The sequence below is a fragment of the Brachyhypopomus gauderio genome, chromosome 10, assembly GCF_052324685.1.
Source record: "Brachyhypopomus gauderio isolate BG-103 chromosome 10, BGAUD_0.2, whole genome shotgun sequence".
Lineage (NCBI taxonomy): Eukaryota > Metazoa > Chordata > Actinopteri > Gymnotiformes > Hypopomidae > Brachyhypopomus > Brachyhypopomus gauderio.
The window spans coordinates 3,900,216-3,916,263 of record NC_135220.1 but is presented as its reverse complement, the minus strand read 5'-3'; the positions used below and the strand labels follow the sequence as shown (position 1 = coordinate 3,916,263).

Genomic DNA, 16,048 nt, shown 5'->3' with positions numbered 1-16,048 from the left:
CGTCAATTTTGTAGTTCTGATAATGTAAAAGAAAGAAATCCATAGATCTGCTTGTTTGTACTTCATACTGACTCTGTTGTTATCTCTGAATCAGTGGTTATCTCTGACTCGGTGGTTATGAGTCAGTGGTTATCTCTGAATCAGTGGTTATCTCTGACTCGGTGGGTATCTGACTCAGTGGTTATCTCTGATTCAGTGGTTATCTCTGACTTGTTGGGTATCTAACTCAGTGGTTACCTCAGACTCAGTAGGTGTGCTCTTCACTAAGTGGATAGAGGTTGGATTTTGAACAAGGGGTTTTTCTACCTGAGCTAAACTGAGGGGGGACAGATATTAGTGCGAGGCTTGCTGTACCAAAACCATGTGCCCTATGTAAGTTGTTCCTGTTTGACTAGGACCCAAGTTACAACTTTTGGAGTACCTGTTCTGAACTACAGAACACCTGGATTTTGAAATACAGTAATGATCAGACTTCACTCAGAAATCTGGATCATCTGAATATTTTACATTTCCATTAAGCTAATCTACTGGTAGGTCCCAGTCTGGGACCAGCTGTTCTTAATAATAGCATAGGCCCGGTACATCCTGAAGCCCAACGAGGTGTGTTCTCCGCCTGCCTGACAGGGCTGTTCTGTAACTACTCCTGCTCTGCCAGGAAAGTGGGGCAGGAAGATCTGGGATTCTCCGCAGGGATCTGGAGTCTCTGCATATGAGGCACAGGCAGCTTCACTCAGGGAGACAGAGCTAGGCCTCCATCTGCACACCACACGCCCAAGCCCCGGCCCGGCGGCCTCCTCTTGTCTGAGAAGACCTCAGAATAGAGACAGAATCCTCAGACATTATCAGTGATTTGCTCTAGGTTTTTATGCCTATGAAATATAAGAGAAATACCATATACTGGTCCAGTTTAAAAGCTTTAAATAATTTCCTATGTCAAAATGTAATTATGCCCCAGTCAGGCCACAAATTTTGAATTATTAAGCTCCACATTTATCACTCCTAATACTGACATAAGGGTCCAACTAAATTACAATGTACTGACATTTTAATGGGCACTATAGGATTCAGATAAAGTAACTAAATTGAGTGTAAGATAATGAAGAAAATCCCTAATGAACAAAACCCCAGAAGGATGCCACAGTGCTGAAGTCCCATCAAGCACTGGGCACATGGACCCCACCAGAACACTGCCTGATGGACCCCACCAGAACACTGCCTGATGGACCCCACCTGAACAATGTCTGATGGGCCCCACCTGAACAATGTCTGATGGACCCCACCTGAGCACTGCCTGATGGACCCCACCTGAACACTGCCTGTTTCCTCCACTGTGTGACACCCGACTGTGAAAGACATGACAGAAAGTCTGTTTTGCTGTCTTATGAGACCTTAGTGTTGAAATGATAATGATTCACTCTAAATCCATTTGGCTACTTCTCCCATTCTCAAGGTAGTCTCAGTGTAGGTCACAAAGTACTCTCAGTGATCAGAAAACATTCCAGAGGTCAAGCTAGTTTTGATTAGTTGAGTTTTTGACTGCGGGAAGCATAAGAACAATTACAGAAACTCAGATTAACTCTTTGTCATGTCAGGCCACATAAACATAAGTAAAGAAACAACATAAAATATTGTTTGATAATTTAATTATTTAATAATTAATATGCATTTTAGTTAAATTATTATTGCATCACAGCATGTATTTATGTAAGTAAAAATACAGTTTAAGAGTTTTTTTTTAAGAGTGTTAGATTTAGAATGATTTAGATTTAGCTTTCAATGATTTCAGCATTCTGGTTCTGATGATCTGGAATGGGTAATATGGAGAGTGCACACTGTTACCCTTACAAAAGTAGAATGAGATGCATGAGAGGAATCTTCTATTGTGAAGAGTCATTCACGTTCACTCAAACAGAACATGGTCCGGTCCAGTGCTAACAGGCATTTAAGAGCAGAGTGAAGAGGAACTGAATAAAACCTGGAGTGCCAATACCTGACTCACCCTTACACAGGAGTGCTCTGGAAAATTATAGGTTGATCAGATGTCAGAAAAAACATCCTTGTAAATAACAGAGATGTAAATCATTTAAAAGGTACCAGTCTGGCCTAGCTTGTGGATGAGGAATCTCAGCACCTTGGGTCCATGTCCTAGCAAGGACCCGGGTCCAAACTCCCCCCCCTCCCCCACATACAGGGCAGCTCTGGCTGGAGGGAAGAGACAGAGCACTGTAGCAGTAGACTGAGCAGACAGTGAAATATTAATACAGGGAGATATTTAAAGCCGGCTGAGCTGAAATGAGTATTGAATAGTTACAGCTCTCATTTTATCACACACACACACACACACACACACACACACACACACACACACACACACACACACCAGAGCAGAGATAAGTGCAGAAGGACACCAGGGCACGTCCACACTGAACGCTAGCACGGTCGTGTTCTCAACCACATCTCTCACAAAGATGTCCAAAAAAGAAAAGCTGCTGTTCTGTCTTTTAGTGAGAAGTCCATCACTCTTTCACTCACCCAATCTCACTCTTTCACTCTTGCACCTTTATTCTGACTTCCCTGCAGTGAATGATACACAGTAAGAATGAGTGAGTTTGGGTGTGTGTGTGTGTGTGTGGGTATGTATGTATGTGTACATGGATGTGTGTAGGTGTATACATGATAAGGGTGTATATAAGGGGTTGTGTGTATGTATGTAGGGGTGTATATATGGGGGTGGATGTATATATGAGGTTGAGTGTATGTGTGAGGACAGCTGGTTCTGGGTCGGGGGCTAGCCGGCCGCTCCCCTGTGGTTACTGCTCCCCTCCAGAGGGGGCGCGCCTTGGGGTTTCGGGGCCTGGCTTGGTGCTCCGGCGTGGCGGTTGGCCCGCTCCCCTGGGTGGTTGTGGTCCCGGGCGGCTCGGGGCTCCTCGATGGGAGGGGGGTCCTGCCAGGTGGTGGGTGGCTCTTGGGGGCGCATGGCGCTGGGGCCTTGCTGCTGGCCCGTGGTGGTGGTGGGGGGGGGGGGGGGGGGGGGGGTATGTTGTCGCAGCTTTCTACCCTTGCTGGTAAGTACATTCCGTACATTTATCCTATGTTGCACATAAACACACACTCACGTATAAACATACATCACAGTCATTTGTGCTATATGTATTGGGTACACTTTCTGCTCTTCTTTGCAGTGGTCATTTGAGCTGGTTGTTTTTTTTCCCCTGCCCTTCTGTCTTTTCCCTTTTTATTTTCTCTCCCCCTCTTTTCTTTTCTCCTCTTTTCTATATCTTCTTATGGTCCACCTACCCCCAATTATTGTGATCCCTATTGCACTATATTATACAGAATTGTTATCATTTGATCTGTACATAAAAACAAAGTTGCCCTCCAAAGATGGGGGGGGGGGGGGGGGGGGGGCACACTAAAAAAAAAAAAAAAACACACAATAAGAACTCACCCTCTTAATGCTTTATGAACTACCTCAACAGGTTCAACACGTGCATGTGATTTTTATAATAATTTAGACATTTTTGCAACTAAATGTTAGTAAAATGTCCAAAGGGCAGTAGCTAATATCAGAGGTGTTACTAGCTGAACACTGATGACATTTTTTTTTGTTATTTTAGTAGTCTACCAAAATAATCACTCCACGGAGTATTCCACGGTTTCATTTGGTACCATTCTATGTGCCGAGTTATCCAGTGAAACGGGACTTTCTCCTCCGTTCAGACGCTGACCGAATATGAGATGAGAGCGGAACCGCCTTTAGGGGGCGCGTGATCCAAAGGGCGTCACTCCAAATAAAACAGAACCGATGTCATCCGCTGATCCTGATGCTTTGCTCATGTCAGAAAAGCGAAGATAAAACAACTGAATATGTACAATTTACAGTGATGAAAAGCAATATAAAATTCAGTGTCATAGAAAAGACAGTAAAACTAACTGATTAATTTCGTTTCGTTTTGTTTTTTTTTTCTTTCTGATCTGCTGTCCAGTTGTTGATTTGTTTCAGCCAGTCCTGCCCTCGTGCTGTGCAAACCGCACGGGGCCGCTGAAGGTAAAAACGTGGATGGAAAAACTTAAAGGAACCACGAGAGGAGCTCGAGCTCCCGTTGGGATCTTCTTCTTCATCATCTTCAAATCTCTGAGGTACAGGAACTGACAGTTTTGTAAGAATTTGCTTTAAATGTGTTCCAACATTTCAGTTACCACGATATTGGAGGAACATCTCCTGTATGATCTTGGGTGGGGATGGGCGTCTCCGTGGTCCACCAGCTGTTGCACAGCCGGCCGCTTGCACCGCGCTCGAGCGAAGTTGTTGCGTCCAACTGTAGGTCGATAGAGTCGATACGTTTGATTAGACGAGGGCGTTCACACGGTTCTGTTTAATTGTTCACATTACTTTAAATTCGGCTCGTTTGGTGACGTTTGGTACTGCGTGGCTGTTGAAAACCTGATGAATTATTTATTAATTATATTTGGAATATCTGCACCATTTTACTTACATTTGCAAAATGTTTATACAAAGTTGTAAAGCTCGTGCCAAGGGATTCCTATTATTCATCTAGACACTTTTAAGTTGGTGAAAACTACTGTTATCTTCCATTGTAATTCAAAATGATCATATTTAAACAAACAAAAACATTACCACCACAACTGTAATTCCCTATACACACCCCTGACTTCTGAATCGGCACTGAAGTTTTCTACAATGGTTTTCACACTTGTTTCATTACCATGTCCACTTCTTCAAACTCGTCACAGTGTTTTTGAAACACACATTTCAGCTACTCAGTTAACCTGTTGTGTGTGTCTGAAACACGAACATTTCATCCAAAATGTGAGTCGCGCTGCCATAACTATACAAGCTTTCTCACAGAAGACTGCTTTGTCACTCAATACACAATGAACTTCAAAATGCAAACAACTCGTAATATTGCAAAATGCATACTCTGTATGTATGTTGTGTATTTTTGTGTTTGCATGAATGTGTTTCCCTTAACTATTTTTGAATCCACAAATATTTCAAGCCAGCTAAAGGAACTTGATATGTTGGCCTCATGTTATGTTAGATGTAATGACTGACTGTGTAAATGTGTAGATGGATTAATGTTTTACTGTGTCACAAACCCAGAATAACAATATTTACTGTATAATGTAAAACAACAAAACAACAAACAACAACATAACAATTCACAAAGGCCACTGTGTTCTTCAGGGGGTTTACAGGATCACAGTGTAATATACTGGTATATACAGTTGTGATCAAATTTATTCAACCCCCAATGCTGCGAAGGGTTTTATGGAATTCAGTGCACATTTGTAATTGTGTTCATAATGAAATCTTACAAGGACTTGTTAAAGAACTAAATGCAACTAAGATAGCATCAATTTTTTTTGTATTAAATGGCCTTTTTGTGATTTCTTCATTGACACAATTATTCAACCCCTTTACGACTACCACTCCTAAGAACAGAGGTTCATTCCAGTGTTTTCCATCAGGTATTGAAAACATCTGTGGATGTCAACGAGCAGCAATCAAGCATGATAAGCACCAATTAGGCAGATTTAAAAGGACTGTGATACTCAGCTCCTTCTAGACATCTACTGGTGTGTTTCCAAGCATGGTGAAGGCAAGAGAATGGTCCCAGAAGACAAGAGAAGAGGTTATTGCTCTTCACAAGAATGGCAATGGATATAAAAAGATTGCGAAGTTGTTAAATATTCCAAGAGACACTATCGGAAGTATCATTCGCAAGTTCAAGTTAAAGGGCACAGTGGAAACGTTACCTGGTCGTGGCAGAAAGAAGATCCTGACCGCGACTGCTGTGCGCTACCTGAAGCGTAATGTGGAGAAAAATCCCCGCGTGACTGCTAAGGAACTGAAAAAAGACCTGTCAGATGTGGGCACTGAAGTTTCAGCTCAGACAATAAGGCGCGCACTGCATAACGAAGACCTCCATGCCAGAACGCCCAGACGCACCCCCTTACTGACTCCAAAGAACAAGAAAAGTCGACTGCAGTATGCCAAAAGTCATGTGGACAAGCCACAAAGGTTTTGGGACAGTGTACTGTGGTCAGATGAAACTAAATTAGAACTGTTTGGGACAATGGACCAGCGCTATGTTTGGAGAGGGAAGAACCAGGCTTATGAACAAAAGAACACCTTGCCTACTGTGAAGCATGGCGGGGGGTCAATTATGCTTTGGGGCTGTTTTGCTTCTAATGGTACAGGAAAGCTTCAACGTGTGCAGGGTACCATGAATTCCCTTCAGTACCAGGAGATCTTGGAGGAAAATGTGATGGAGTCAGTCACAAACCTGCGGCTTGGGAGACGTTGGACCTTCCAACAGGACAATGATCCGAAGCACACATCCAAGTCCACTAGAGCATGGTTGAACATGAAAGGCTGGAACATTCTAGAGTGGACATCGCAATCACCAGACTTAAATCCAATTGAGAACCTCTGGTGGGACCTAAAGAAGGCTGTTGCAGTGCGCAAGCCTAAGAATGTGACTGAACTGGAGGCTTTTGCCCATGAAGAATGGGCTAAGATACCCATAGGTCGCTGCAAGACACTTGTGTCAAGCTATGCTTCACGCTTGAAAGCTGTCATAACTGGAAAAGGATGTTGTACTAAGTACTAAAAAATAATGTCACTAGGGGGTTGAATAAAACTGATAATGATGTGAGCACAGTAAAGACATTTGTGGTTATTCCATCATAAATATTATGTTATGTTTGTCTAATTTATAAGTGCCTCTTTGATATAATTGTAAATAAGATGACTGAAATGATCAAAATCAATGTCAAACTGGCCAAAACACTTTATTTCAGTGGGGGTTGAATAAATTTGATCACAACTGTAGAATTCAGATAAACATACAATCAATAATACAATAATCTTTTCTCAACATACAGTAGCTCACATATATCTAGCTGCCAGTATCAGTTTAAGACATCTACTGTTTCATTCCTTCTGTCCGTTTGGCCATAGATTTTCATCAACGTGACATTGAATGTTTATGACATTGAATGTTTATGACATTGACATTCAATGTCTTTCTAGCCATACACAAAAACCTGCCAATCTCTCTGTGAGAGCCTCGTCCAGAATTTACAGTAAGAAGGCTACAAACAAATTGAATAAACATTCTGTTAAATCAGAATGATCTATCTTATGTGTTTTTAGTGTATTTTTTCAGTTGTCTGTGAAAATGTATTTCCATCCACAGTGGTTCGAATTTTGTTGGTTTTTTGAACTGAAAGTTAACTGTCTTGAATTGAGTATCAAAATGTCTGCAAACATTTCTGTAGTACAGAGCTTGTGCTGGTGGTGAACCCTGGCTGAGAGAGATATTCATGAATTTTGGAAGAAGTGGTGATTGCCTTTTGTGTCAAAGCGATGCAAAAGTACAGTCTAGTCAGTTTAGTTCACATCATCTGTCGATATGGTGAATGTGGTGAGTGTTTTGAAAACGTGGACATGGTAATGAGGCAAGTGTGAAAATAACTGTAAAAAGCTGCAAACAAGACAGATCTGTTTTCTGCGTTCCCTCGCATTGTGTTACACACACATATTGATTTTTACCACTGGGTTCTGGTGAATGTATCATCTCCACTTAATAGTTAATAGTAACACTTAATAGGGTTCAGCAGGGTATTGGAATACGTCATCACACTCCTGGATATTTGTTCTGTGTCTCCTCTTTAACCAAAGGTTGTTAGTGAGGCCTTTAGTGCTCCAGAGCGTGTGTTTAATCTTTGTGCTTAGTGGAATTGAGAAATGAATGGCAGAGAATGTACCAACTCATTCACTCACCACTCCTTCCCCGTGTTACTGCCCTTCAGCCAAACATCAGACCTCACCCTAGGTGAGGGGTTGCCATGGCGAGGGGATGTCTGGGTGAGGGGATGCCTTCTGGGTCTGGGCTTTGGTCTCTGAACCTCGTGTTTTGTGAAGGCCATCACAGATGCACGCTCACCGGGGCTCTGACTATTTATAGTCATTTCCAACAATAGGCGTAGCTGATGAATATTTCACCTCTACTGAAGATATATGAGGATGCCGTAGTAGTTTCAGACGGAGGTGAGGCTGAGTCATAGTTCTGTAATACTGTTCAGAGCTCCTGAAGATGAAAGCACTGATGTGTGTTTGCTTGTTCATTAGCACTCAGATTGTATTGTGTTTGCCTGTTGTGTGGACGTCTGTGGTGTGTGTGTGAGCATCTGTGGGTTTGTGTGTGTGTTTGTGTGTGAATCTGTGCTGTCCTCACTCTCACTCTCTCTCTCTCTCTCTCTCTCTCTCTCTCTCTCTCTCTCTCTCTCTCTCTCTCTTCCAGCCTGCCCAGTAAGCCCCTCATTATGACACAGAAAAGCGGAAACTGTGCTAAAAACAGCATCAGCTGAGAATCCCCGCAAGCTTCCTCGGCTCCTGCCAAATACAATATGCTGTAGTACTGCAGGCTTATCCACTCATCTGTCCACCCTCTACTTCCAGGGTTATTTGGGGGGGGGGGGGGTGTTGTGCATTTTGCTCTCCCATCCTCTACACGTCTGCTGTGTGCAGTTCATTTCCAAGCTCATTTCACAAATTTTCACTCACTCATCGAGGAGATCTTATATGAGCAGCCAGCCTATTGTTGTAGGCAGCAAGGCAATTACTAGATATTTTTAGGCCATAAGTATGGAGTAGGAATTATGGATTAGGAAGGAAAGAGTTGGGGGGGGGTGGTAGGGAGCAGGGACTAGGGAATATGGCACCTCTAGTAGAGGGGAGTAGGGCACTAGAATCAGTGTGTTCACAGTGTGAACTGCAGTCTTACCTAATACTCACTAGAGTGATTATGCACCAAGTTGGTTCTGACTGGTGGCAGCTGATGAGGCTCTTCATGCCATGACATCATCCTTTCTGGCATGGAGGTAGCCATGATGACACGGCTCCATGTGCCTCTGGTTTTTCCCTGTGTTACGTCCAGCCTTGGTCAGTTGCCCGTACCTCCTGTCGCTCCTTCCGCGTGCTGTCCTGGTTGGTTCCGTTTCATCTCCTTGTTTTTGATTCTCGTTTCACCTTGTGGTTCGTTCTGTTATTCCTTCATGTGTGTTACCCCTACGCAGGGCTCTCAAGTCTCACGCATTGAGCGTGTGACACACGCATTTGACCGTCTTCACACGCTCACACGCCACACTTCCGATTTCACACGGCGAGAAAAAAAAAATCTAGTTTATTTACCTCCGATCCATATCTATGTCGATCGCGATATACACCCCCCCCCTCAACAACTTACGTTCGTCAACCCCCCCCCACCCCCCCCCCCCCCCGCTCAACAACTCACGTTCGCCACCAACCACCCCCCCCCACCCCGCTCAACAACTCACGTTCGCCACCCCCCCGTCAACAACTCTCACACTCTGACATGAATCCAAAACTTGAGAGCCCTGCCCCTACGTTAGCATGTCTAGCCTTAATGGTTTCCTCTCAGTCTCCTTGCTTTGCATGTTTATGTCTGTGTGTTTGTAGTTCACGTTCCATCGTTGTTCTGTCCGGTTTCCTCTATAAGTATTGTAAACGGTTCTGGTGATTGTTTTATGTTTGTATGTGTTGGATGTATATCGTTCAGTAAAGCTGCCCTGTGTTGTTGATGTTTCATGCCCGAACATCTTAGCCCTTGTCTTCGTGCGTAGTTCTATCCTGTTTGTAATATGTTCGCGTTATCTTAGTTGTCTGTCGTGGTATTATTATATTCTGTCCCGGTTGATTTTAGTTGATAGGTACTGTCTAGTCCTTTGCATGTTCTCCCTTGTCTGCTTGCCTCCTTACTTGTTAGCTCTCCTGTGTTTAGTGTCTTGTTTCCTTTTATTTAATAAATTAATTAAATACCTGCGATTGCGTCACACCCGTCCCTTGAATCGTTACACCCTGCTCCTCCTCCTGGTTTAGATGGTGATTTCTCTACCTGTGTGTGTTCACCCCGGTATTTCAGCCATGTTGGTTCTTGTATGGTTCCTGATGCTTTAGCCCAGTGGTTCCCAAACTTTTTCTGCCGTGCCCCCTGTCATGTGTTCCTGTCTCCCCCCCTTGTCAGTCTTGACTTTTGTTTTGTTCTCTGTGTTTGCGTGTCTTTTATTTTGACATTTCCTAGTTGTCTCTGGTTTCACACCCCTGCCATGTTCCCTGCCCCTCGTTATCACCTTCAGGTGTGTCTTGTTGTGTCCCTTGTTTAGTTGCTGTATTTAAGTCCTGTGTTTGGTCCTGGTTGTTGTGGGTTATTGCATGTTGTCAGTTGTATCTTGTGAGTTGAATGTTGTTAAGCTGTATAGTGTAATTTGTGAGTATTCGGTTTGTCCTTATGACTTTTGTGTTAGTTATTGTTATAACCCCCCCCCCCCCCCCCCCCCCCCCCCCCCCTAATGACTAGGGATGCACCGATTCACGTTTTTCACTTCCGATACCCATTCATATCTATCTGAGGCTTGGTAACGGCCGATACTGATCCGATACCGATCTGATAAAACAGTGCTGAATCGACTTAAAACATTTTTTTTTTAAACACAGACATACTGAATTACAAGTTTATTGAAAACTCTGCACCAGTATAGCACACTTAAACACACATAAAAACATGTAAAAACAGCACAACTTGCATTTGTTCAGTCAGGGCAATTATGAATATAACATTGAATGTAAAATAAATAATACCAAAGAACCTGAAACTTACAAAAACAATAGGTTCACAACTTTGGTCAAACATGAAAAAAATAAACTGCAAGAAACCTTTGAAATGGTTCAAGAATTCTAAATATCATTTAAAATAAATAAGGAGATGAAATAAGAGAAACAGCAATACCTATGCGGCTAGTTTGCTAGCGTTGACATCACGCAGAGCACAAAGCATGTAACGGCCAGAAATATGTGTACTGTCTCTTTAAGGGAGCGAGTTGAGCGCGCGTATGGAATATTGTTGTTATTTAGCTTTCTGCCGTAGAAAACCACTGCTCTTTATTTTATCTTTATTTTATTTCTGTAAGTAACGCATTCAATGAGCTTTGGACAACTCACCAGTTCATGTATGAACAGTCAAGTAATGATGGAGCCCAGGTTTATTTTGGTTAACCAGCACATAAACGGACTAAGTGGAATAGCACCAGCGCGAGTACGAGTGAGTGATTCACCTCTTCTCTGTGTGCTTCGTGTTTCACTCGCCTGTTAACTGTCCAAGTTTTCTGTCCGTGTCGGAGTGTAACTCCGAAAAGCGTTACAAGCATAGAATTAGACTGAATAGATCTGTTTTAATGGATCGGTCACATTGTCACTGATACCCGATCTAGAATTTTTTCAGATATTAATATCGGAATCGGTGCATCCCTAATATTGACACATGTGCACGTTTTACTTTCAAGCTCCGCGCCCCCCCTGCAATAGCTCCGCGCCCCACCTAGGGGGCGCGCCCCCCACTTTGGGAACCACTGCTTTAGCCTCTTCTTTGTTATACATATGTTTCAAGTTTCGCTATGTCTTTGTTTTCTGATCCTGTCATGTTTGCTTCAGTTCCTTGGTTTCTATTAATCTCTCCTGCTTTTGCATCTGAATGTTGATTGACTGACAAACTAAACAGTGAGTTTATGCTTGAGCAAATACTGGTGGCCAGTTTGTCAGGGAGTGGTCCAGTGTGGTACACATTTCCTGTGACCTGTGCTTTTAGCTCTGTAATTTGTAGCTGACCTCTGGGAGTCCTCTGAGGCTACAGTCTATGGCTGTGGCGGGAAAGATTTCTGGATGTGCTCATTTGCATGTACACTGGATGTACTGAAAGAGTATGTTGTGTGCTTCTGTATTAGGTGTGTGTAGTGTGTGTATCTGTGTATTGTAGTGTATTTTGTGTGTGTGTATGTGCCAAGCCACACTGTAGGAAAGTGTTTTCCTTCTCAGGGCTACCCCCCCCCCCCCCCCCCCCCCAACCACTCACAGATAATTCATCTTCCCTATAGAACTCTGTTACTTTATTCGGCTCTATAATGAGATATTGACTGGATCAATAGTGAGGAGTGATCTGGATGGATCTGAAAAGACCACAAGTCAGTGAAAATGCTAAATCATCCAAACCTTGGAACCAGGACCACAATAAAAGCACTTAACCTCCCCGTACGTGCTTTCCAGTGAGCTATTTTGAGTCCAATCAATTCACGAGTTCACAAGAACAGAATGATAGACTACGTAACGGTATTTAACCACAGCTATAAACATGAATTGCCCATTCTAGCCAAGCCAATAGGCCTGGGTGAAACTGTAAATGGCTTCAGTTTCTCTCCTAAAAGAACAAACTAGCATGCAGGAGAGAGAGAGAGAGAGAGAGACAGAGAGAGACAGTGAAAGTGTGTGTGTGCTTGTGTGTGTGTGAGCAGTACAGATTATGTGTATGCAATTGGGAGAGACAGTCATTGTGCTTGTGAGAGTAGAGAGTATGTGTATGCTGTGGAGAAAGTGTGCGTGTGTGTGTTTGTGTGTGTGTGTGTGTGTGTGTGTGTGTGTGTGTGTGTGTGTGTGAGCTTCCCTTTACTTCAGATTATTTTGTGAAGGATGGTAGGATGCATGAGAGAGGGATTGAAACTTGTCCTTGGTCAAGATAACAACACAGGCTTGGGAAATGTGACAGTTGTGTAGATGTTTTAGGGCTGGTTGTGTTATTGTAGCTTTGGGTGTTAAGGGTAATATGGAGTTTGTGTCATTGTAGATTTGGATGCTCTGGCAATTGGGTTATTGTAATTTTGTTGGGGAGCTTATGTTATTTTAGTTTGGGGTATTGTGGTTATTATTATAGTGAATAGAGTTGCGTTATTGAAGTTTGATATTAGGGCTATAGTTTTGATATTTGTGGCTGAGGCTGTGTTATTATTGTATTGTGTGCTGGGTTGACTGTGTTATTACAATTTTGGTTTTCACAGAACTGAAAATATGACAAGGTCACCAAGATTGAGGTCGTCCAAGTCCCGAGAGAAAAACTGCACAGCGTGTCATGCTAATCCAAACATATGATGCTAATCCAAACATGGAGCCTTCACAGATATATATTTATATATATATAAAAACAGGACAAGAAGACCTTCAGTAAACTGCTGTGGTTTAGTGTAGGACGTGTTGTGAATTATTCCACTTGCACATTCATAAACTACATGAACCTAACAATTTCACTGCAAACATTTCTCCAGATATTGTCGACATCATAGACTAAGCATCAAGGATATGTGGGGGTATTAGTCTGTGTTGAAGTGACCTTCCAGTCACTAATTACAGACTTTATGGCAGAGCAGACAGAATGTGTATATAGTGTCACAACCTGTCACCGCACCGGTGGGTATACTGGTTGTGCGCACGTGTCAGATGTGTGTGAAACCTCTCACAAGTTCTTTTTTTCCCACCGTCCTTTGCTGACCTTTATGTCGCTGACACACCACATTCCTTCCCATAGTCCTTCTGTCAGCACACACACTGCTGCAGCACTGACTCACACACCAGGTTTCCACACAGTATACCCAGTCTGGAGACCACCTAACCTGGTCTAATGCAATGTAATGTAATCGGAAGTAGCCTAATCTAAACTAGCCTAATCTAGACTAGAATAATCTAATCTAGTTGTGACTAATCTAGTCTAATCAAACAAAAAATTGAAGAAAATAGTCAACCACAGTGCCTTATAAGGTTTAAATGCACACATACTTAGCGATTACAAAAATTGGGAGAGATAACATTTCTAATTAAAACCTGAATGTTGTAGCCTTGAGAATGTAAAATTCAAAACATTTAGGTCTGCAAATCTAATCTAAACACTAATAGAGGAAAGGCCAGACATAGGCCTTGAGGAGCAACTCTGATATTTTACACGACAGCACGTCATGCTTCATGACTTGTTATTAGTCTACGTTTGTGCAGACTCCTCAAGCAAATCAAGGCGATAATGTTCACGCTGCTGTAGCTGATCACGCTGCCGCCATGTTAGATCCCCCTGGGGGATGCAAAGAATTCACCACCACCATCACAGCTTATGGTGCCTTTGACCTTTCCACCAGCCCAGATATATTTCACAAAACAAGTGTCAGATTCTTGAGGCATTGGATGACAGCATACATGAATAGGTTGCACTTAGAAATACATACAAGCATCGATTTGCTCTGTGAGCTGTACTTGTTAATTTGATATTCGGGATTGATAAACTGAGTTACGAGCATACAGCAAGCACAGTAGTACTCTGTAACATACACAGCAGTACTCTATGACACACAGTAGTACTCTGTAACACACACAGCAGTACTCCGACACACACAGCAGTACTCTATGACACACACAGCAGTACTTTGTAACACACACAGCAGTACTCTATGACACACACAGTAATACTCTGTAACACACACAGCAGTACTCTATGACACACAGTAATACTCTGTAACACACACAGCAGTACTCTGTAAAACACACAGCAGTATTCTGTGACACACACAGCAGTACTTTGTAACACACACAACAGTACTCTGTGACACACAGTAGTACTCTGTAACACACACAGCAGTACTCTTGTGACACACACAACAGTACTCTAACACAGAGCAATACACTGTAAAACATGCAGTTGTACTCTAATATACACAAGCAGTACTCTGCACCATACACAATGGTACTCTGCACCACACAGCGTTGTTTCCAAGAAATCCAGTCATGTCTAATGACTAATTCTGTATCTCTTACATCTCTACACTTATATCTTGTTGACATTATAACACACTAGTCATGTGATTTTATTTCATGTTATGTAATCAAGTAAGCTATACATTGAACCTCTATATTTAACACTGTGAGAACATTACTATGTGAAACAAAAATCTAAATGAATGAAATTACAAATCAGGGATTTCTTAATATAAAACATTTGAAAACACATTGATAATGATTAATGTATACTTTCTTTTTTATTTCATTGTTAGAGGGAAAGCCATGTGTTAAAAAAGTTTGCTCTGATGCATGGACCAGATTCATAAAACATGACAATTGCCAAGTAAATAAAAATGCAATGAATATAATCAGAGGTGAGTAGAAACGCGTTACATTTACTCCGTTACATTTACTCAAGTAGCTTTTTGGACAAAAATGTACTTGTGAGAGTAGTTTTAATATGAACGACTTCTACTTTTAGAAGTAAATATGTGCTGAGAAAAACGCGACTTTTACTCCGTTACAATCGGAGTACATTACAAGTAACATTACCGTTACTTTCGTTTTGTAAATAATTCGTCTTTTCAGTGAGAAGACTGACCAACGTCTCGTTGCCTGAGTATGACTGACCAATCAAATGAAGCCGGTCAGTCACGTGATCACATAAGCAAACTTTGTCCACCGGTAGCAAGAAAGTGACAGAAAAACCTCCCGAACCTGACCTCATACAGCCAATGCTCACATTACAAACGTGTAAAAGTGGACATTTCAGCCTACAAGAATTCAACATCAAATTTGAGTAAACACGATGCGATAAGTTTGCCGTATGTATAATTTTGTCTAATGCTATATCTCTGAGGTATACGTTTGTATGATGTAATTATTAAATGTAACGCAGTGCAATACTAAAAACCAATTCACACTCTGAGTGTACACACTAGCAATATATGACGATTTAGTTGAACCAAAGTGTCAGGAATGCCACCTGATCTTCCATAATCAGCCTCACCTGCCCCTCATTACCACGCCTCCTTCAGTCTTACTTAAGCACTTCACCAGCACGTCTCAGTCGCGAAGTATTGCCGACACATGCCGCGTACCAAGCCTTTCTATTACCTGTCTGCTCTCCTGTGTTCTGACCCTCGCTTACGTCCCCGACCTTGTCTCCTGCCTAGTCCCTCCGTACCTCCTGACTTCTGCTCCCCCGGTATGACCCTGGACCGTCCTGACCACGCCAAGAAAACGCTGTTACTTATCCTAGTGCTCGTGATTCACCTGCCTGCTTCTGTGTCAGCGTCTCATTTCAATAAAAGCGGTGTTCTTCCGCATTTGGATCCCTCTCTGCCTGATCAATAC

General features: G+C 42.5%; 1 protein-coding gene across 4 annotated transcripts in view; it reads left to right on the top strand.

Annotated features, from left to right (window-relative positions):
* The first annotated feature begins 3,911 nt into the window (after positions 1–3,911).
* kcna10a (potassium voltage-gated channel, shaker-related subfamily, member 10a) overlaps positions 3,912–16,048 on the top strand; it is a 25,877-nt gene continuing 13,740 nt past the window's right edge. For 2 of the 4 annotated variants that reach the window (XM_077018834.1, XM_077018835.1), the window contains exon 1: positions 3,912–4,140. The gene's annotated coding sequence lies outside the window, so the exon portion shown is untranslated. Of the gene's footprint in view, positions 4,141–10,480; positions 11,151–16,048 lie in introns of those variants that run through there. The other 2 variants (XM_077018837.1, XM_077018836.1) reach the window with 1 other exon arrangement.